Source organism: Uranotaenia lowii, chromosome 3 (genome assembly GCF_029784155.1).
Source record: "Uranotaenia lowii strain MFRU-FL chromosome 3, ASM2978415v1, whole genome shotgun sequence".
Taxonomy (NCBI): Eukaryota; Metazoa; Arthropoda; class Insecta; order Diptera; family Culicidae; genus Uranotaenia; species Uranotaenia lowii.
In genome coordinates this window covers 58,841,505-58,864,687 of record NC_073693.1, presented here as the reverse complement: position 1 = coordinate 58,864,687, position 23,183 = coordinate 58,841,505, and the positions used below count along the sequence as shown (strand labels likewise).

The 23,183-nt window shown below is 34.5% G+C and overlaps 1 protein-coding gene across 1 annotated transcript in view; it reads right to left on the bottom strand.

Moving 5' to 3' along the window:
• Positions 1-19,789, bottom strand: part of LOC129752223 (uncharacterized) — a 103,836-nt gene extending 84,047 nt beyond the window's left edge. The window contains exon 1 of the mRNA XM_055748009.1: positions 19,456-19,789. The gene's annotated coding sequence lies outside the window, so the exon portion shown is untranslated. The remainder of the gene's footprint in view (positions 1-19,455) is intronic.
• Positions 19,790-23,183: the final 3,394 nt, after the last annotated feature.

Sequence of the window (23,183 nt, the reverse complement as noted above, 5' to 3'; positions counted from 1 at the left end):
TTTAAATTTCATAGAGATACAGATAAAAGAGTTTAAAAATTTAAAGCTTAAAATTAGCTTTTATTCAGAACCTCAATTCAGTGTCACATGTCTAAATCATTATTTCAAATCAAGTTTCGAGTAACAAAATATGATTTAAATTAAAAAGCGAGATTTAAAGTTGCAATCAGAGCCAAAGCAGAAATATCACCGAAAGTGTATTTCAATTTTATATTTTTGAAACACAAAAAAAGTTTTCTTAAGATAACAATACCAATCAGATTTAAAAAAAAAATTTAATCACATTTTTATTTCAAATGTGACAAAAGTTTAAACAAAAGAATAAAGATTAAATGTTTAAAACACAGAATCAGTTATCATTGGAAAAAGTCAAATAAAGAATCCAAATAAGTTTAGTATCTTAAACAAAGATCCAGAGTTCTCAAAATTCAGAAAATATGAAACTGAACTTCATTGAATGAAGAGACAACACAAGACTTGAAAATCTCCATGAATTGAATCTGGAAAAAGATCAGATTCAAAACATAAAAATATCCATGTTAAGAGAATCACTCAATGATAAAAGCAACCTAACTATGAGATAGTTTTTACGATAATTTGAGAATGGTCATTTTGAAAATGATATGCTGAACTCAGAATTTATACCTCAGTGATAAAATTTTGGTTAAATCGGTTGAAAATGTTTCAATTCGAATTTGAAGTCTAAGACAGAGATTAGGACGGAAATTCAATAAAGAAACCCAGTACTGTCGATTGGTCCAATTTAAGCAATTACAGTTGTTTTTGTAAATTAGATTTTCAAAAATAGGGAGGATGAGGGAAAGGGTTTCAAATTTATAAACCGACAGATATTTTAATAATAATGATTGAAGAGTGAAAAGTTTTAATGATACCCGGTATTTACTCGGAAACTGCTCGGGTAAAATTCTGAAATAATTATAATAAAGCTCTTCTGTTCTCTATTATAGCTCTGTGAACCAGTTTTGGCGAAATTAGCTGCTATTTAGTGCAGTAACCAATACTTGGAAAGTTAACTTAATAATAAACACTATTATTGTGTAAGACGTTTGTATGTGAGGGAAATGAGAAGATGTGTCTCTTTATTTTACCTGTTCTGTACAAAATATCCCCACTGACATGTTTCGATAAAAAAAAAATAAAAATTTGAGGTGTTTTCCTCATATTCTTCAAATTTTATTTCGAATTCGGTTTATATTATTTTTGTCAAGATTTTGGGTTGAAATTTTTGAAATGCTTGATAATTTCTGCCTGAAAAATGCGGGAGAACTCCTTTACTGCTTACTCTTACTCTTACCCTTTAACTTCTGTAAGAGAAAAACTATTCTAGATATTATTTCACGGGGGCCCCTTTAGTAGTTATGCTTCAAGTTTTCATTCCAATTTTCTAGTTTTGAGTTCTTTTGCATAGATTTGAAGAATTTTTTTCCTTCAGGGGGCCACTTTGAGCCGAGGGGCCCGGAGCAATTGCACCTATTGCTCCCCTCCCACTTAATTTGGCCTTGCGAACCATAATCAATATAAGATATTAAAAAACCAATTTCTGATTCCTGGAAATTATGATTTGATTTGATATTCGTTTATTTGAAAGGTTATCGTGCGCCTGGAAATTATGAATCCAGCTGGTCATATGGCGCCCTCAAATCAGTGCGTCATGGTTTCGATTGAGCAGATATCACACGGTTCAACGATTATCAAATAATCATAGTGGTTCCGGGTGATTTGACACTAGGTGTTCGTGCCTCAAGTCTGGTTCATTTGATTACCGTAATCCAATAAAAAAATAGCAGGGAGGAAATAAAATCTCACGCGGAAGCCCTCTGACTGTCGGCTAGACGTCAATGATTGGATCAAGTCCCGCGAAACAGTCACGTCAAAACAACTTGTCAAATCTAGCCCCATGTACCGATCAGGGGACTGGTTGTTGTTGTTGTGTTAAAATGTGGATTAATGACTGCTTTTTTGTGGGTCCAATTCCAAATGGTTATACTTTTCCGTTATTCAACAAATCCTACATCGTAAAAACGGTGGCCATTTCAAGGTCTTCAATCAACTGGCACTTGTCGTTGTCGTTGAAGAGATTGTATCGCCGAGCCGAGCCACGGAAATGAATGTGGACAGGTGTTAAAGAACTGCAATTCCCGTTTTTCGCCGAAAGGCTTCCACGGTTGGTTTCGAGATTGTCTGTCAGTGATTCACAAATGAATTGCCCCTGGGCTGGTTGCTCAAACTCATGACGACTTGACGAGACGACGACGACGACGACGCCGACACCAAAAACATAACGGCGGAAATATTCAAAAAAAAAAAAAAACACACACACACAATAAATAATAAAGCCTTGTTCCAGTGCGATAGAGTTGACTGAATTGTTGGTGAATTTCTGGTGTAAGCGAATGGGAGAGAACAAAAAGAGTCAGTGACCAAATTGAATGCCCATTAGCTTGTTGAAACATTGATGGAAAAGCAAAACCTTATGTACAATTTCATTAACAAGTTTTCCGCTTTAATTCTGATTGTTAAAAATTATTCCTACCCAGTAGATTTTTTTTGAAATAGATATCCCTATGATGAAATCTCTAAAACAAGAAAAAAAAATCTTCAACAAATTCTAAAGATTTTCCTTACACGTGCTCTAGAAATGTCAGTTTGACTGCGCAATTTGTTATTGTTTTGACCTTCAAAAGCAAAAAAAAACACGTCGGCTCCCGGTTGCGTTTAATAAATCAGCACCAAATTGCGGATTCGCAGAATGTCCACGGTAGCGCCAACGATCGAGGGACGACCTAATGGAGAGCCTCTAAGTAGGTAATTTGAGCGCAGAAATAATGTGGCTCACATTTCAACATCTAGTAATTGCTATATTGAAATGAATTTATGAAGTGAGCTTCCGGCTTTTTAGGCTGAGGAGCTCGAACAATCAAGAGCGTTAGCGTCTCGATGAGGAACCGGCACTGGAGGAGCTTTGAAAATAATGCAAATGATGTCGTAAACTTATACGAATTATACGCATCCCAATGAGAGGGACAAAAACCATTCTTTAGTCTTTACACAAACATTGTAAGAGTTATTTTATGTTGGCTGAATGTGAATATAACCGCTGCCTGCGGAATATCATCCGCGCTTGGTGGCCTGGCAACTGGATCTCGAATGAGGAACTACATCGCCGGTGTCATCAAAAGGCGCTAGAAATCGAGATTCGGGAACGTAAGTGGAGATGGATTGGGCACACGCTGCGAAGAGATGAAAACGAGATTTGCAGAGAGGCGCTAGATTGGAATCCAGAAGGTCATTGAAGAAGAGGCAGACCCAGAAACTCGTGGCGGCGAAGCCTAGCCGCTGAAATCCGAACTGTCGACGAGAATCTTGACTGGGACCAGGTGAAGACGCTGGCTCCGGATCGTCAACAGTGGAGGTCTTTTACCACGGCCCTATGCACCGGAGGATCGGCGCGGGATCATTAAGTAGTAAGTGAATGTGAATATAAATTCAAATGTTTTCAACAATTTTTTAAAAATTTGTTTCAAGAAATTCGAACAAGTTATAAAAATTTCAAAGTAATTAATCATCGTAATTTATGTTTGTTACTAAATTAAACGGCCTTATCGGTGAAAAGTGATGTCTTTTGTAGTAAGAAAATCTTAGAAAATGAAATTTTATAAACGGATAGAAACAACAAAAAACAACATCTCTAAATAACAGATCTGTTACCAACATGTATACATATTTCAGGTGGCGATGGAAATCCCGTGCTAAGTATTAGTAAAAGTTTTTTTTTGTAAATATTGTAACCATGACAATTCGTGACGTCAGTTGCATTTTCAAACAAACAACCAACAACAAAAACTATAGAGGAAAAAATCATTGCCAACTGCTGTTTACGATTCTTGCCTAGGATATATAAACATCCTGGCAAGTGACGTAGGCTTTGTTTACCTTTTTACTTCTTGAATACCGAGTTCTGTAATAGTGCGTGTGTTTGTTCATCACCTTCTTTGTACCACATTGATCTGTTACTAGACTGACTCTCATATTCAAAAGACATGAGTTATACAGGCCTAGAAGCGATCACGAGACAAAAAAGTAGGCGAAAATAGTTAAGGCAGAAACACAATACAGCGTCGGTCGTCGCGTCACGTCAGCGGTCAACGCTGTCGATAAGTACTAAAACGCGGACGCGACGCACCCGACGATTTTTGCATCACAATTCAGCGTCAAGAGACGTGACGCGACGACCGACGCTGTATTGTGTTTCTGCCTTTACTCTTAAATTAAATTGCCATGGACCGAGTGATTTTTAGGAATTATGTTCGTCAAGTTATGTCGTGAGACGGAATACTTTGTAAATAAGTAAAATAAACATAAAAAAAACCATCACAGAATTGTTGGATAAAATAATAAAAAGTAAGTTTTTTTTTCTCAAAAACACAGATTTTTTTTTCTCAAAAACACAGATTTTTTTCGTCAACTTGTGTGATAATGCTGCTGCTGCTTTTTAAATGACAAATTAATCATTAAATAGTTATGGATGGAATTTTTAAAGTCTCTATTGATGAAATTTTTGTGATGTGGTCACTTGGCAAAATAAGTGACCACATCACAAAAATTTCATCAATAGGGACTTCAAAAATTTCAACCATAACTATTTAATGATTAATTTGTCATTTAAAAAGCAGCAGCAGCATTATCACACAGGTTGACGAAAAAAATTGTGTTTTTGAGAAAAAATAACTTACCTTTTATTATTTTATCCAACAATTCTGTGAGGGTTTTCTTTGATGTTTATTTTATTTATTTACATAGTATTCCGTCTCACGATATAACTTGATGAACATAATTCCTAAAATTCACTCGGTCCATGGCAACGGTTCTCCAATTTTTTTATGTTATTGATGTAAGTTCATGAAAAAATGGTTTTTTTACATTTTATTTGGTAAAAATAAATTTGAAATACCAATCTTATCATACGTTTTTGATTCAAAGTAAGAAATCTTAATTTTATATTGGCCAAAAAATTATAATTTAGGAAATCCATTAAAAGTTCAATAATTCTGTAAAATCTGTAAATATTCCAAAATTCGGTGTTCTGTGACATAGATTCTGTGATGGCAATTTGTTCAAAATTCTGTAAAATTACAGATTTTTCTGAGATTTCGGCAACCTAGATTATCACATGGCACAGACTGAATCAATTTAGGGTCATTGTTTTCTATTTCTCTTGGCCTAAGGTTTTTTCTTCTAGGTTTGTACGGAAAAAAATAAAGTTTTGTTCTGAAAACGAACATAATCTTTCCTTTTCGTATGGAACCGAGACATCTAATCGATTCGTTTTTGTAACCATTTTTTAACTCCTTGATAAAATTATTCTGATGAACAACTTGGTTAAAGACCTTACCTTTGTATCCTTTAGTTATTAGTTAGAAGGTAGTAGGCAAAACAAACTTTTGCAAACTAGAGGGCATGAGAAAATAATAAAAAAGACTATAAAATCGACCTCGTCCAACATGGCTTGTATGTTTTGAAGGAAATAAGAATTTGAAAATAAGAAAACTCAATTAAATTTTAAAACATTTAAAATTAAAGTTGATTTTAAAATTGAATTGAAAATATAATAAATTCGTACTTTAACGTATACATCAAAATAAATATTTAAAATAAACATTCCAGTGTGTGAAAAACGCCACTAGCTAAAAATACTATCTTCAAAAGTGGAATTTACTACACATTCGTAAGAATTTTAAATAGGTGTTAAATTTTTTTTTTAAATTCTGCGTCCTAGAAAAATATGATAATTTTCTATTCTTTAATACAGAATTCCACATGCTATAAGCTCGTAAGCCTTCATTTCAAATCCGAGAAAAAGTTTACCTATTTGAATATATGAATTTTAACAAGGCTAAATTTCACTTTATAATGAATTTAAAAATTAAAGAAAACTGAAACTGAAACTATAAACGTTTTTGAATTAAAAAAAAAACTGCATAAACATGGCTTGAAAGTAAAATGTTGTCGTTTGTAAATATTATTTTGAAAAGTGACTTTAGTGATTAAATTTCAAAACAGTAATTAGTGAGTGACCAGCTTAAAAAGTGACAAAGTTACTTGAAAAGTGACCTATTTCTAGCCCTGCTTACACGACAGAAGTTAACTTCTTCACAATCGGTCTTTCGGCGATCTGTTTCTTTTTAAGGCTTTTAATTTTATGTAGTCTAAATCACATACAGTAAATTATTTATGAACACTCAACCAAAGCAAATTGCATGTTAAAAATTATATTTGTAATTTACGCTTAAAATTTAAGGCTATGATCATTTAGTATCCGGGCAGTTTCAAACGTCTATATTTTAAAAACTGTTCATTTGATCGAAAAACTTTCTATGGAGGAAATGAAGGTTTTATTATGATATTTAATGTAAAAATATTAAAAACATAATTTATAGTTGATGACAAGAAATACTCTTACTTTATGATAAAATATAATTTTTGTCTTTGCACACTTTTTTCAGCCATGTATTGATTTATTATTTTTACCACAGAAGCTACACCTTTTCAAAATCATGATATTTTACACAAATTCATCTGTAAAACCCAATTGGAATCTGGTTGGAACCTTTTCATGAGTAGGCATCTCGAAGAATTTGACCTCTTAAATTCGGGTTTAACATAAATTTCTTGGTCCATCAGAACACATCTGTCACATTGCGTAAAACCCGGTTGCACAGATTGCGATCCATGGAACTGCTAATTTTTAGTTAATTCCTGAGTGTCCACTTGACAGGCAACACTTTTTGCCTGTCGGAAACGGATTTACTGCATAGTTAAGAGGTCTGCATTTAGTTGTCCCCAATAACCATAATCTTGTTACTATAGTTGAGATCAAGGGTTCCACACCGATACTTGGTTTGAATTTCGTAAGCATCCTAGAGTGGCTCCTTATACTTCTCAACCATCTGGACCAAAAAAAAAATCAGAAAAAATAAACAGTTCATGAGTTTTCAAGTCAAGAGTAATGAATTTCCGAGGCGCAAAATGCGTAAAAGGAGCAAATTTGTGCAAAACTATTTTTACCATGGCTTTTTGCACCGTAAATATCTCAAGCACACGTTAACGTAAAAATGTGAAAAAAATAGGCAAGATAGTCCTTGTCATAACCAACACAACGCTGCTAAAGTTTTGCAAATTCGAGCTCTAGTAACCTAGCTATCACCGGAATGAAGTGCCCGGATACTAAATGATCATAGCCTTACATTCTAATATATTCCGTTCACCAAGATATAATAATAAACTGATTTTTTTCATCCGTTGCTCTTTAAAATACTTCAAATGCTAAGTAAGTAGTTAAGTAGTTTTGAGCAGATCAATCTTCAAACTAGCTAAAAAACTAGCTTAAAATTATGCTCAACCAATCTGCACAGACAACTAAGTTATGGTCAAAACAAATTTGCATGTTTTTTTAAACGGAGGGACTATTTAGTAAAATTGATCAGAAAACGATCAAACTTTAGCTAAAGGTTTAATGAAGTTAGTCCTCAAAATATTTCAACTAAAAACCAATAAACAAGGCCGCATTAAAAGGAAAGGAGGGAGGGGGGAAGGGTCAATTGTCCCGGCCCAGGGGTTCCACCACGGAAAATGAAAATTTAAATATTACTTTAATCATACTGCTTTTATTGATTAAGATTAATTACCTTGAATTTTGTTTTGAAATTAATTTTTACGGCCTGAAATGTTTTCACTATGAGATCATAATATTCACCGATAAGGTCATAAAAATTAATTTCATACTGCTTTTAGTTTTAGAAAACTATTTAGGAAAAAAAATTAAAATCGGAAATTAAATGTTTAATGTAAGATAAGCCCCCCCCCCCCTTGAAATACTTATCTCGTAATAATATCTCGTATAGTTTCGCTCTAATATCAATTAAGGGGGGCCCTTGAGTAAGAATTGCAGAATTTTCTTTATTTTTTGGCCGAAAAAAATATCTTAAATTATTATAATACATGGTAATATCTGTGCTTTTGATCTCGAATGTTTCAAAATTAAATCCCGACAAATCTAAGCAGAATTCGGTGAAAACAAGAAAAAAAATATATAAAAAATGACTAAAACCACCTAATTTTTTTTAAACACGTTTAAATATCTTTTCGAACTAAAAAAAAACAATTTGGATAAAACAATTGAACTTAATTAAGACATTAGTTTGTTTTATCTGTCCACTTTTATTTGAAAACTCGGGCATGTCCGAATAAATCCGAGGAATCTGGAATGCATACCCTACAATAAATAATGCATCACTTTTTCTTATTGAATGAATAAAAAAATATTTCCGGAGTTTACAGCGAATAAGTATTTTCTTCTCAATTAAAAAAAACTTACTGACCGGGTAAACTTTGTTTTACCTTTCACTTAATAAATAGTTGGAAGATGTTTTACTTCATCTACACGTCTTTAAATTCTTCGTGCTCGAGTTGTGTCCTACTTGAATTTGATTTTGTATGGGAGCCCCCCTTCCCATAAAAAGTGAAATTCTCGAGGCAATTATACAAACCATCTCTGACCCGAAAAACCTTCGGATAAAAAATTTCCTTTCTTTCCGACCGTCTGTTTATACGTGATGGTGTTACAAAGAAAACGCCTCCATTTTTATATACAAGAAGATGTAACGGCTTCTGTGGGAGTAGAATAACTTTATCTAAGATTTGTCAAAATTTTGAAAAATACAGAAATCATCAATTCAAAATAAATTGCATAAAATTGAAAAAGTGAAAAAAATGAAGAAAAACATTTAAAATTCTTTTGAATTGTTTTTTTCGGACTTAGTTGAGAATAAAATTTGAAAAACCAGGTAATCTGGAATGCTTACTTTATAAGCATAAGTATAAATAACGCAAAATTTGTTATAGTTTTTGCAATCATTATTTTATTTTGCGATGATGTACACAGCAAAAAAAAAATGTAACGATGGACGATGTAATTTCTGGAGACGATGTTACGGATTTCTGTTGCAATAATACATCTAAATGATGTACACAACGCGAATACGTCGTAAAGTGTAATATTACAACTTTCTATGTGATATCGCATCAAGTAGTCAATGTTTTTGAATTTGATTTCATTTCAAAAATTAAGAAACGCATTACGGACCTGAGCTGTATTTGTTTGGCTTGTAAGTACTACCAAAACTAATTAAAAATATAAGCAAACCCACAGCTTCAAAAATAATTTCATTATTTTTCACTTTTTATGAAATTTGGCCCATGTAGATCAGCGGTACGAAACATTTTCTTTGACTCCAAACAGCCGGGTACATCAAGCCAATGAAAAATTAGGTATAATTTGCGACTCAAGTTATATGCAGGTATTTGATGTAATATCGCAATACTTTTTTTGCTGTGTATACACTTTACACCCTTTTCTATTTTGAAAAAAAAAAAAAATGGTAGATACCCAAGCAACCAAAAGTTCGAATATCACTTAAGGAACGAACTAATAAGTTCATATATAGCTGTACAAAAGTTCTGTGGAACTTTTTTGCTGTTCAAAATGCTTTTTCGAGGTCCATGGAACTTCATTCTTTATCAAGTTCAGCCAATACTCAAAAAAAGCTTTAAAGTACTGTTTTGGTTTCTGTTTCTACTTTTTGGGAACTTTAAAGTATGTATGAAGAAAAACAATCTACTTGTTACGTACTTCTCATTTCTTCAAAATCAAGTAGCTATCAAAGGGTTGCAAGTCTTTTTGTACAGCTCAATAGTTCGTAAAAAATCTCTGTTGTACTATTTTGTAAACTTGAAAGTTTTTAATAAGTTCCAACGGGCGTTCAAAAGCAACTTCGTATTATAGAAACTTTGAAGTTGATTTAAAGGCTAAAATCTACTTTTTTCGAACTTCAACACTTGTTTGCATAAATAAACACATCGTTACTTGGGAAACAACTATATGAAGTACACATTAAGTTCCGGAAGAACTTTTTAACAGCTTGAAAGTGGGAATTCAGTAGAAATAAAGAACCTGAAAGTCGTTTTAAAGAAAATCATCACATCGAGTAAAATCGTTGCCTACTCATGATGTTCATATAGGGCAATAAGTATGGATCTCAACTTTCAAGCGGTGAGCTCGGTAAGAAGATGTTTTTTAAATGTAATGTGAGATGGTAACAAATATAGTTGATAAATATGAATCAAAATAACAGACTTGAGAAGGCAATTGAAGGAGCAGAAGAGTAATTTTTTCGATTTTTTATGCTGCTTATAAAGTGGATTTTGAAGCTGGTAAGAAGTTGTTTGACGATTTATGCGAACTTTTTGTCAACTTTAAAGTTCGTTTAACTACTTAAAAATTGAGCTGAAAAGAAGTTATATTAGCATACTCGATTAAGCTGATCAAACCTGATAGAGGAATGTTATCCGAACTTTTGGTTGCTTGGGTAACTGTAGTCGACTTAATAAAAAGGATCAATCGGCAAAACTGGCAATGTGTGGACCACATCACAACGCTACGAATAATACTGGAACAAATCAACGAATTCCAGGACTCTCTTCTGCTGGTGTTCGTTGATTTCGAAAAAGCATTTGACCGACTGAACCACGAAAACATCTGGGCTGCTCTTAGACGACGAGGGGTCCCAGAGAAACTAGTCCATCTCATCGAAGCACAGTTCGAGGCATTTTCGTGCAAGGTCTTCCACGACGGTGTCTTGTCCGAACCAATCCCGGTAACTGCTGGAGTGAGACAAGGATGTATTTTGTCACCGCTGCTTTTTCTCATCGTAATGGATGAGATCTTGACTGGATCGATTGACTGTAGACCAAACCGAGGATTGCCGTGGAATCCTTCAACCATGGAGCAACTGAACGACCTTGACCTGGCAGACGATATTGTTTTGCTCGCCAAAACACAACAAGACATGCAGAGCAAACTCGACGACCTCACCGAAAGCTCCAAGGCAGCAGGTCTCAAAATCAATGTCGGAAAGACCAAGTCGATGGAAATCAATACAGAAAATCGTTCCAATTTCGTGGTAGCTGGACAACAGGTTGAGACAGTGGAGTGCTTCCAGTATCTTGGTAGCCAGATTACGCCTGATGGTGGTACCAAGAAGGACATCGAAACCCGGATCAGAAAAGCCCGATTTGCGTTTGCGAGTCTCCGAAACATCTGACGGTCACGCCAGATCTCTCTACGAACTAAGATCCGAATCTTCAACTCAAACGTCAAATTCGTATTGCTGTTCGGGTGTGAAACTTGGTGCACATATGCGGTGACGACGCGAAAATTGCAAGTTTTTGTGAATCGCTGCCTGCGGAACATCATCCGCGCTTGGTGGCCTGGCAACTGGATCTCAAACGTTGAACTTCATCACCGGTGTCATCAAAAGGCACTAGAAATCGAGATTCGGGAACGTAAGTGGAGATGGATTGGGCACACGCTGCGAAGAGATGAAAACGAGATTTGCAGAGAGGCGCTTGACTGGAATCCAGATGGGCATCGAAGAAGAGGCAGGCCCAAAAGCTCGTGGCGGCGAAGTCTAGCCGCTGAAATCCGCACAGTTGACGAGAACCTTGGCTGGCAGCAAGTGAAGACGCTGGCTCCGGATCGCCAGCAGTGGAGATCTTTTATCTCAGCCCTATGCGCCGGTTAATCGGCGCTGGACCCTTAGGTAGGCAAAAATGAGTTTCGTTATTGAATTTTTATTCCAATTTGAATCTAGAATTCGAAATTCTAACTGAAACTTTTTCAACTGATTAAGCTAATGCTTTTGAATCTAATCTATTATTTTTATCATCCTCTACTAAAGGAAACACCCTGATTGGAATAATTTTTTTTGAATGATGGTATGATTTTTATATGTAGGTTTGTTTCAAATTTTGTTTCTAAAATTTGAAAGCCGATGGGATTTAGTACATTAGACTGAGTCGACTTGGGGTCATTTTTGAATTTCTCAAACCCTGGGGTCTTAAATGCTTCGTCTTGGCCCAAAACTCATCCATGATGTTTTGCAGAATTTTTAAGTAACGTTTACATGAGTAAATTTGGACTTTTAGGTTTGTATGGGAAAATTGAATAATTTGTACTGAAAAATCAACATCATTTTTGTTTCTTCTGTGCAACCGAACCTGCTAATGGTTTTTATGTCAATTTATAAATTCTTCAAAGGAAATTTTCCGCTAAACAACTTTGACCAAGACCTTAAATTCGTATCTTGTTAGACAAAAAAGTTTTTTTTTTTTTTTTTAAATATGTCTTTATTTGTATCAAATCATGATTACACTTATATTACATTATTGCATTAAACTAGGTGTTCAGCTCAATAATGAACTGTTCATAGCCCTATAAGTAACTAGATTATAAAAATTTATTTATAAGATTTAAATTTGCTGAGCGCAATCAAGTTTTTAATGTAGGAGAACATCCTGTAATAGCAAAAATATTTTATACTTAAAACTAAACACTATCTTAAAATTAAACTAAACATAAAGAGAACGAATCTCTGCGATGGAAGACTGCATCGATTTGCCTCTGAAGTTGGAGATGATGTTGTTGGCCATCTCTTCGATAGATTCAATGCCTGCAATCCGATGAAGATCTTCGGTGCTGTGCCAAGGTGGAAGCCGCAAAATCATTTTCAGAACTTTGTTCTGAATCCTCTGGATGGCTTTCTTCCTCGTCGCGCAGCAGCTAGACCAAATCGGAACTGCATACATGATCGCTGGTCGGAAAACTTGTTTGTAGATGAGCATCTTATTTCGCAGACACAACCGGGATTTCCTGTTGATGAGAGAATAAAGAGATTTAGTGTATTTATTACATTTAGATTGAATATCTTCAATGTGATTTTTAAAAGTAAGATTCCGATCAAGTGTGAGTCCCAAGTACTTCACGTGATCAGACCATTCTAATGAAACCCCATTAAAAGTTATGGAATGATTTTCATTAGGTTTTAAAAAATTTGCTCTTGGCTTATGGGGAAATAAAATAAGTTGAGTTTTGGAAGCGTTAGGAGAAATTTTCCACATTTTCAAGAAATTCAAAAAGGAATTTAAATTTTGTTGCAATCTACTGCGTACCACCCGTAAATTTCGACCTTTGGCTGAAAGCAAAGTATCGTCAGCAAATAATCTTCTACCTTTTCCTTCTGGGACATCAGGAAGATCAGAAGTAAAAATATTGTATAAAATTGGCCCAAGTATACTGCCTTGAGGGACACCAGCTCTAATGGGTGTCCTTTCAGAGCATGAATTTTGATAGCTTACTTGTAAGGTTCGGCTAGTCAAATAATTTTGAATAATTTTGGTGAGATATACAGGAAAATCAAATCGAGCTAATTTAGCTACTAAACCTTTGTGCCAAACACTGTCAAAAGCTTTTTCAATATCAAGAAGAGCAACACCAGTTGAATAACCTTCAGATTTGCTAGCGTTAATCATATTAGTTACACTCAAAAGTTGATGTGTAGTAGAATGTCCATGACGAAAACCAAATTGTTCATCAGGGAAAATAGAATTCTGATTAATGTGAATCATCATTCTATTCAAAATAACTCTCTCAAATAGTTTACTTAAAGATGGAAGCAAACTAATTGGTCGATAACTTGAAGGCTCTGAAGCACTTTTTCCAGGTTTCAAAATTGGAGTTACTTTGGCATTTTTCCATTTATTGGGAAAATAGGCCAAGTGAAAACATTTGTTGAAAATTTTAACTAAAAAATTTAAAATGCTTTCAGGCAACTTTTTAAGAAGAATATAGAAAATCCCATCTTCCCCTGGAGCTTTCATATTTTTAAATTTTTTGAAAATCAATTTAAGTTCATCAATATTTGTCTCACAAGAACTTTCAAACACATTTTGCTTAGAAAGAATATCATCAAATTCTAGGGAAATTTGAGCATCAATTGGACTTACAACGTTTAAATTAAAATCATGAGCAGACTCAAATTGTTGGGCTAATTTTTGAGCCTTTTCTGAATTAGTTAAAAGAAGTTTATCCCCATCTTTCAAAGTAGGAATTGGCTTCTGGGGCTTTTTCAAAATTTTAGTTAATTTCCAAAATGGCTTTGAGTAAGGTTTTATATCCTCTACTGCTTTAGCAAAATTTTCATTACGAATGAAATTTAAACGACGTTTGATCTCTTTTTGAAGGTCGCAATAAATTAATTTCAAATAAGGATCTCTAGTACGTTGATATTGGCGTCGACGAATGTTTTTCAGTCGTATCAAAAACTGAAGATCATCATCGATCAAAGGTTGATTGAATTTATGTTTAACTTTAGGTATTGAAGCGACTTTAGCATTGACTATTGCAGTTGTCAAATTTTCTACAGCCAAATCAATATCTTCTATTGAATTCAGTGGAACGTTTACATCTAAATTACGTTCAATAAAATTCATATATCGCTCCCAGTTAGCCTTTTGAAAATTAAAAGTTGATTTTAAAGGGTTTTCAATGGGACTTTGGGATAAAGAAAATGTTACTGGAAGGTGGTCTGAATCGAGGTTTGCATGAGTAACTAATTGACTACAATGCTCGCCTAAATCCGTTAGAACCAAATCAATTGTGGAGGGATTTCTAATTGAAGAAAAACAAGTATGCCCATTAGGATATTCAACAGTATAATAACCTGCAGAGCAGTCATTAAACAAAATATTCCCATTTGAATTTGATGAAATATTATTCCAAGATCGGTGTTTTGCATTAAAGTCACCAATAATAAAAAATTTAGATTTATTTCTGGTGAGTTTTTGCAAATCTCCCTTCAAAAAATTTTTCTGTTCGCCGCTGCATTGAAAAGGCAAATATGCGGCAACAATTATAATTTTCCCCATAGAAGTTTCTAATTCAATTCCAATTGTTTCTAAGACTTTTGTATTGAAAGAAGGAAGAAGTCTAAATTTGAGACGACTATTGATGACAATAGCTACACCCCCACCTTGTCGATCAAGTCGATCATTTCGTAAAATTTTAAAGAAAGCATTGCTTTTCAAGTTATTGTCTGGCTTTAAAAAAGTTTCAGTGATGGCAGCAATATGTATGTTTTGAGTTTTCAAAAATAAAAAGAATTCATCTTGGTTAGCCAGCAAAGATCTAGCGTTCCAATTCATAATATTTAAACATCTATTTGGATCCATGAGGGAATCGTAAAGTCATAATAATTTTGTTAGCATAATTAAAAGAAGTTTGGAAAGCTTCAAACATTGAATTTGCTTTCAACATAAGTTGCATCATTTCCATTAAATTTTGATGCAAAAATTTTAATTTTTCCTCAGTAATCTCACCCAAATCAACAAAATTGTTAGGATCAGAAAATGAAGGAGAAGAAAAAGTATTTGAATTTCGGGGATTTTTCCAAGCCTTCGCGTGAACGTTGAGACTTGGTTTTTTCCCATTTTTATTAGTTAAACCTGAAGAGGGCAACCCATTTTCAACCACCTCTGAGAACGGTAAACAACGAGTTTGTGGCGCAGAATCAGCCCAGGTAACATTAAATTCACTTCGGGTATTACCCAGCCGTGATTCCAATGTAGGCCGAGGCTGACCGCGAACAGGCAGGTTGTTTGCCGGTCTGACGTGTGAAGACGAAAAAGAGGAAGGAGGAGAAGAAACTTTTCTGGAAACTTTGGGATTTTTCCTAGAAGCAACAATTTTTGCCCTAACGGGACATTCTAGAGAATTCGAGGAATGATTACCTGCGCAATTCGCACACTTAAAAAATTCTGTTTTTGGCTTATCACCACCAAAAAGGCATTTAGATTTTTCATGATCGAATGAGCCGCAAAACATGCATCTGGCATTCATTCTACAATTTTTAGTGCCATGACAAAAAGCTTGACAACGACGGCATTGCGTAATATTTTGTAAAAAATTGGTAGTAGATTTACGAAAAGGTTCAAATTTTACTCGACAATGAAACATAAGACGAGCCTTTTCCAAAATTTTCAAATTATTAACCTGATCCTTTTTAAAATGGATCAAATAAAGTTCAGGAGCAAAACCAACACTACTGGTATTATTCGTGTTGGTTCTTTTCCTCATTTGAATTACTTGAATTGGAGAAAAACCTAACAAAGAATTTAATTCAGCTGTGATCTCATCCGGTGTCTGATCGCCAGTGAGACCACGAAGTACAACTTTAAATGGACGATCACTTCTAGTGTCGTAAGTAAAAAATTGATGTTTTTTATTATTCAAATAATTTAAAATTTTTTGAAAATCATTAAAAGATTCCGCCAATATACGAGCAGTTCCCCTTCGACCGATCTGAAAAGAAATCTTCACATCCTTAACGGAAGTGACGATTTCTTTTCGAAAGGCATTGAAGTCAGGAATCGTGACCGTTATTGGTGGAATCTTTTCGTTTTTAAGAGTATATGAAGAAGGTTTCTTAGTACTCTTATCAGAATTAAATATGAATATTTCCTCATCACCGATGTTATGAAGGACATCGAATGAATTGGAAATTTCAACTTTTTTGGGCGATGGACCTGAATTAGTTTCGGCAATTCGCTTTCTACCAGCCCTTGACCCAGCCGATGACTTCCCCATGCTGGAAAGAAAAGAGAAAATATGAATAAAAGAAAATGAAAATAATTTTAGCACTGAAAAGTGCTGATTGAAAAACAGGTAAGGAAAAAAAAATAAATAATTTAAAATGTTCCTGCAGGTACACAGCAACGATACGATGCTCCGGCGTACGTGTTGACGGCTCAACGGTACAGATGGAAGTGAGACAAAAAAGTTATTAGCTGTTCAACAGGGGTATGTCTTTTGGCATTGATAAACAATAAATTCAATTGACACCACTGCTGCTTCCCCGCGAAGTATTGCATGAAAAGTAGTCATGCAATACCTCGCAATGCACCCAGCAGTGGTGTCTATTGAGTTTATTGTTTATGGAATTGTTTGCGGTTTTTCATCCATGTCCACGTTCCACTTTTTTCCGCTCCAGGTGAGAAATATGGTCACTAGGATGATTTCTTAGGTGAAAATTTCATTAAAATAACTTAAATTCTTAGAAACAGAGGGATAAATCGAATCTGCGTGAAACTTGTAATTTTTCGTGATTAACATTTAAGGTTTTATGGCAAACTAGACTCCGTAGACTGATAAAATTTCAGTTTTTCTATTTTCCAATCGTATACCGCTTCGGATGACTATCAATATTTTTTTTTATATTGCATTAAATTTTCACAAATTTTAACTTAAAACAATTATACCAAAGATGAGGCAGAATGCGCCCTAAGCCTCGTGTTTTAAGCTAAAATTTGGAATGCTGTAAACTTTTGAGAAAAACCGAATATCAAAGCAAAATGTCTTTCCTTTTATTTACTGACTCCCTAATTACGATAAGAATGCGTAATTTTATCAAATTTCAGCCTTTTCTGTGTTTATAAAGTGCATCAATATTTGATTCGAAAAAATCATCTAAACATTTGATGTAACAATCATTATAGTCCATATAATCATTATTCTATTTCTGATCACCCTTCCGGTATGGTGCGTTCTGTCCACTAGTTTCGGCGTACTACTCCACGGTGTGTTCTCTAGCTATATTATCAAAATTGAGTATTTTTCGTTATTTTTCTAGAATAAATCCCTAATTGTCGTAAACGTTCAATTTGGTTCTTACATGATTTTCAGCGCTGTAAATAAAGTTAATGCTTAACTGGTGCATTCTGTACAGTTTCCCCCTACATAAGCAGGGAGTAGCAGGAATGCAAAAAAACAGTTTCTTGTTACTAATTCATTTTCCCATCGTAAGACAATACTGGCAAGCCCCCGGCAAACGCCAGACACTGTGCGTTTTTTTGGATTTGTGTGCGTGATTTTGGTGAATCAACCCTCGTTCTCCATCTGCCTCAGCTGGTACATTAGCTAAGCTGTGGGATGGGCAAGATGAAGATTGAAAATTATTGTGGGATCGATTCGCACCGATGGCGCCTTTTTTTGTGGGATGAATTATCCAATAGCATGAAAATTCCATAAAATATTTATCTTGTTTTGCTTGATATTTGTAATGTCAGTGACGGAAAAGCAAATATATCATCTTGGCGCAATGCACCTTTCAGCACTTTTCCGGCACATAGTTAGCTCCGAACGGCACTGAAATTTTGTAACCTCTTCTTTGGGTGTACGCTTAGAGTAAAGGAAATGGTATCTTTTCAAGGAAATATCATGTGAAATAATGTGTGTGTTTGAGTTCGTTTACTAATGCAAGGAGCGCCCAAGATTTCAGCTTACTAGACGATAAAAGAGATGACCAAACGATCTGTGTTCTACAACATATTGAAAATGTATAACGGCCTACCACGGAGCATCGAAGTTCAGTTCAAACTTGAATGTTTATAAGAAACTGGCAATAAATTACATATTTAATACATAACGTGTAAGGGCTGGAGGAAGGACCCAAATGGGCCTGTGGGACCATCACAAAAACATTTTTTTGGTAAAATTCAAAGTTTTTCATGAGCGATTGTGAATTTTTTGTCGAGATGGTTGTAATCCAATCACAACGAGCTCATAACGAAGACGATAGACCCGGAAAAAATATTGTGAAATTCTTGTAGTCATATAATTATGTTAATTTCAGTTCCATGCGGATACTACAGAACAAATCCTTCGAGGGAATCTTGGCATTTATCTAAAAATGAATGTTCAAGAAGTCGACGTTCTACTCATTATTTATCATCTTGAAAGACTTTTCAAAAGTCATTCTTTTAAATCTGCGGGCTGCAAATGTTTCAACCTATTAAGACTTGAGCGTGTACAATCTAAGAAGTAAACAATCATCAATCATCAAAGGCCCCTTTCACTTTTGAACCATTCCATTCTGATAGGTTTCTCACCTTAAGCAGTTCTAAGTACCTTCAAGGTTCTACAGTAAGCTAATAGAAGTTCTATTGAAAGGGACCATAAATCCGTTGTATCTACTAAGTAAGTGGCACACTAAAATTGAGAACAAACACGTCATCTTGATGATGTTTCGTCGTCTTCGTTAGGCGATTGGCTGTCCAAAAGTTCAAACTATAGTCGTTTGAATCAGTTAAGAATAAACTAAAAGAAAAAAGGCCAACAAATGCAAAACCAGTTGCCATTTAGAATGATTTAAGACTAGCTGGCGCTTGAACCCACGCATTGAAAAGGTTTCCCAGAAGCAGAAACATCCCACCATTAAGATTTCCATCAAATGGCAGCGACCATTTATTCTAGAGGTGATCAACGGGCAGATAAACGAAAGTGACGAGTGGTGCTCGTTAGGCTGAAATAATCATGCACTTAGGAAGCTTAGCTCGTTTTTGAGCGGATTCTGCTGACTTAAACTTAATTTTCCTTAATCAGATAATCGCTTGCCTAATCTTCTGATTTGTCCTTCTCTTTAAAGGAGGGCTTCTGTTTTTTTTTCAAATAAATCTGTAAAACATATATAAAAAAACTAAACTTACCGTTACTTTTCCTGGTTCAACCAGTCGTCGAGCTGAGTAGATTTAGAGAATGTTCTCTCCGATGCGCGGCGAAATCCGGTCTAGGGCGGGTATGTCCATAAAAATCCGAAACCCTGCCCTGGCTCTTAACCAGCAATTCCAAATAAAAAAACCAAAAGCCCTTCCCAATCACTACAGAGCCAGCAACTTTGGACTTGGACTGACTGACTGCTGGTTTGGTTATGTATTGCAGAGACTCTTAAAGAAACTTTTAACACACTTCACTGGATGCTTCAGTAAACCTGCCGCCTTTTTGCACTGCTGGAATGAAAACTAACCGGACACTGATTGATGGATTTGAAACAGAGGGAAAAAAGCGGTTAAAAATGGCCTGGTATGTGGAAAAATTGCAAACTAAAATTAGCAACTGGCCGTTTGTGGAAAACTCAATCACATAGATGCACTATCTTAATAAACAACTCAAGCCACAAGTTAGTTTAAATAAAAAAAAACACTGCCAATTCCAAGGAAAAACACCGAAACACCCATTCACAGCTTCATTTGCGAGACTCTCGAGTGAATCTTCCTCTCACTCTTGGACACCAACAATTGCACGAATTGATCTGGTTGACTGGTTTGGTGATCTTCATCAATTGAAACAATTTGTGTGTTTGCGAGCTCTCTGTGCGCGGTTAATTCACTGCAATGCATTTTTTTTTTGTTGCTTTTTTGCAATTTACTCGAAGAGGAAAGATTTCTATCACTGCCTTCGAATGTTTCTCTTCTATCGGACGGTTTTACTTGATGTAAATTTTCGTTTCGTTCTGTAGACTTTCATTTGTGGTCATGTAAAGATCTGTAAAGAAATAAGAAAAAAAATAGTTAATTGAATGTTGGCTCGAATAAAATTAGACAAAGCTGAGCTATTATTAAAAAAAAATGGTGGAAGCATATGGTTAATTCGACAAAGAAAAAAAGTCATCAATTGTCTAATATCAAAACGAAACACAGGTAAGCTGCCACGCAATAAAATTTGCATAATTTTGGGAGCTTTTGTTTGCATTTAGCCTTAAACTATCGACTGCACTATGATGCAACCGCCTGGTAATGAAAATGGCCTAAAAGGTGAAATAACTTACTTAATCGGAAAAACTCGATCAATAAATGTGCGATGGGCATGTTTTAGTGATGATCGATGTCTGTCTTAAGTGTGTATCTACAAGTTTTTTGTTGGACTGTGTGAAGTTCATCACTCGTAATCGATTATGTTTTTTATTGCTTTATAAGCGATATCATTTGTATGAAAAAAAAAGTTGAAACAGTCGGGTAGGGAAGCTAAATTTGATGGATCGTAAATGTATCCAACTGAAATCGATTGATTTATTAAGCTAGTTCCGCATGTCCGGATTTCCGGACTTAATCAAATATGCTCACTAGACCACTGCAAAAAATGACTTTTTGCTCCCATATGTTTATCGATGTCTTTTAGGTCACTAAGCAAAGTGAAAAATTTGAGATAATTTGGTTGATTCCTGAAAAAACGGCAACGCGTTTAATTTTTTTATGAAAATTTGTATGGAAAAAACTTTTTGCGTATTATATCATCCAAAAAATTTAAATAAGCTTGAAGTAAAGTTTGTCTTTTGAACATTGATTTTGCCTTTTCGTAAGCTTCATTTTGGCAAACCTGAGAAGAAGCAAAGTATTTCATGAAAAAAGTTATTACCATTTCAAAATAAAAAATCTGAATTCAATGAGAACTATTTAAAAATGGCAGGTTTGCTGGTTGGAGCTTGGAAAAATTTCGAGAAATGTTTTTGTCAAGGTTAAATAAGTCAGCAAAATCATTGGCTATGCAAAGCAGTTTTTTGTGATTTTTTGTTTCCCTCCTACGTAAAACAGCTTTTGAATAAGCAGTCAAAAACATTTAAAAAATTTTTTTTTTGAATTTTGTTCTTGCATAGCATTGAATATCTTCTCTGGGGTTAAAGTTAGGTTTATGGTTTGATTAAACGACATTTACTGCTAGAATCAAGGAATATTTCAAATCCAAAGATAAATTTTTAGAACTTTCAGTACATGTCTGGCGATATTTGAATAAAAAAACTTCGTTATTCCATACAGATTTGCAAACAAATTTAAATCTCCTTGCGCTTATTCAGGACTGAATGACTCGCTTTCAAAATTTTTATTGCTATTTGTGGCAGTGAAAACAATCACAAAAAAGAATGATTGTGAAAGAATTGAACGTTCTGAGCTCAAATATGGCCTCAGTTTTTGTCCATGATCTCTAATATTTATGATGAACAGAACAGAAATTTTCTATTATATTCCCTTATATTTTGGAAGTTAAATTTTTAGGAAACTCAGGAGCTTTACTCATAGTTGTTTTTGCACTCACTGGAGGACACTTTCAGTAACTTATCCATCTAATTCCGATTAAAACGGGCGGTAGATGTCTTTTTTTTCTTTTAGTTATAACAGTCTATGAAGTTTAAATACAACAACTTTGACAAAAAATTCAGACATTATACTGTAGGGGAGAGTGGGGTAACGTGGGCCACTCTTAATATCTCAGCTGTGTGATGAGATAAAAATCTCAATCCAACTGTCATCGGCGTCGCTATGCGTAAGCATTTTTTTTATATGTTGTTGACTTAAGTACGTATCATATGCTTCTTTTATTGAACCAGCCTAGAAAAATATACTTACATTATTAAACAAGCACCCGAAAAATTGCAATCGTAGGAGACCTAAAGTACATAACATAAATATGCTCATACGCTTATGATCTTAGTTTTGTCATGTTCTTTCACGTGGAAAAGGAATTTTTGATGAAACATCAGTAAGTCACACAAACGCAACCAATTTTGGTGTTTTTATACACATTCAGAACTTCAAACGTGTTTTTCCGCAACCAATTTTGGTGTTTTTATACACATTCAGAACTTCAAATGTGTTTTTCCTACCTGCAAAGTTTTCTTATGCCAAATTAAGAGTTGTGAAAAATATTTGGTCCAGTTTTTCCTATGGGATAGAGACAAACATAAATCCTACATAGGGAATTTTGCCGAAGCGTGCCCGAGCCAGGACTTAGGAACTATTCGATCATACACATCTCTCTTTTTTATTTCTTCATCTCAAATCGCTTTAAAATTTTTTAAATGAAATTTCAGTTTTTGGTCAAGTCATAAACTTTGCACGTTATCTAGTCAATTTAGATTTGGTGGCCCACGTTTCCCCACAGTTTTTCAAAATAAAAAAAAAAATACTTTTTTCAAAACAGTCAGAAAAAAAAGGAAAACAGTCAGAACTCTGGAAATAAATGTATTTAGAAGAAAAAAAATTCTCAATAATACCTTAAAAATGTAGAAACCCATTTTTTGGGGCTTCATAGCGACATTTTCTTGTCTCGTAAACCGTTCCCATGTAAGATACTAGAAAGCCAGGTTTCATATATTTTTGACCAATCTCTGGTGCTTATGATATCAATATGTTCGAAGCACCATAAAACGAATACAAATAAAAGCTCTTATGAAACCAGTGTTCAAAGTTTTGAACTTAAGAGAATTTAGTCAAAAGATAAATGTATTTGAAGATTGAATTGAATTTGATAAAAAAAAAACAGAAAACAATCAAATTTGTTTCATGACAGCCTGTGATCAAAACCAGAAATAAAATCATATCTCAATTCTTAATTCCAATGACCATAATTAACCCGGGCTATAGTTAAATTAAGCCCCATGAAG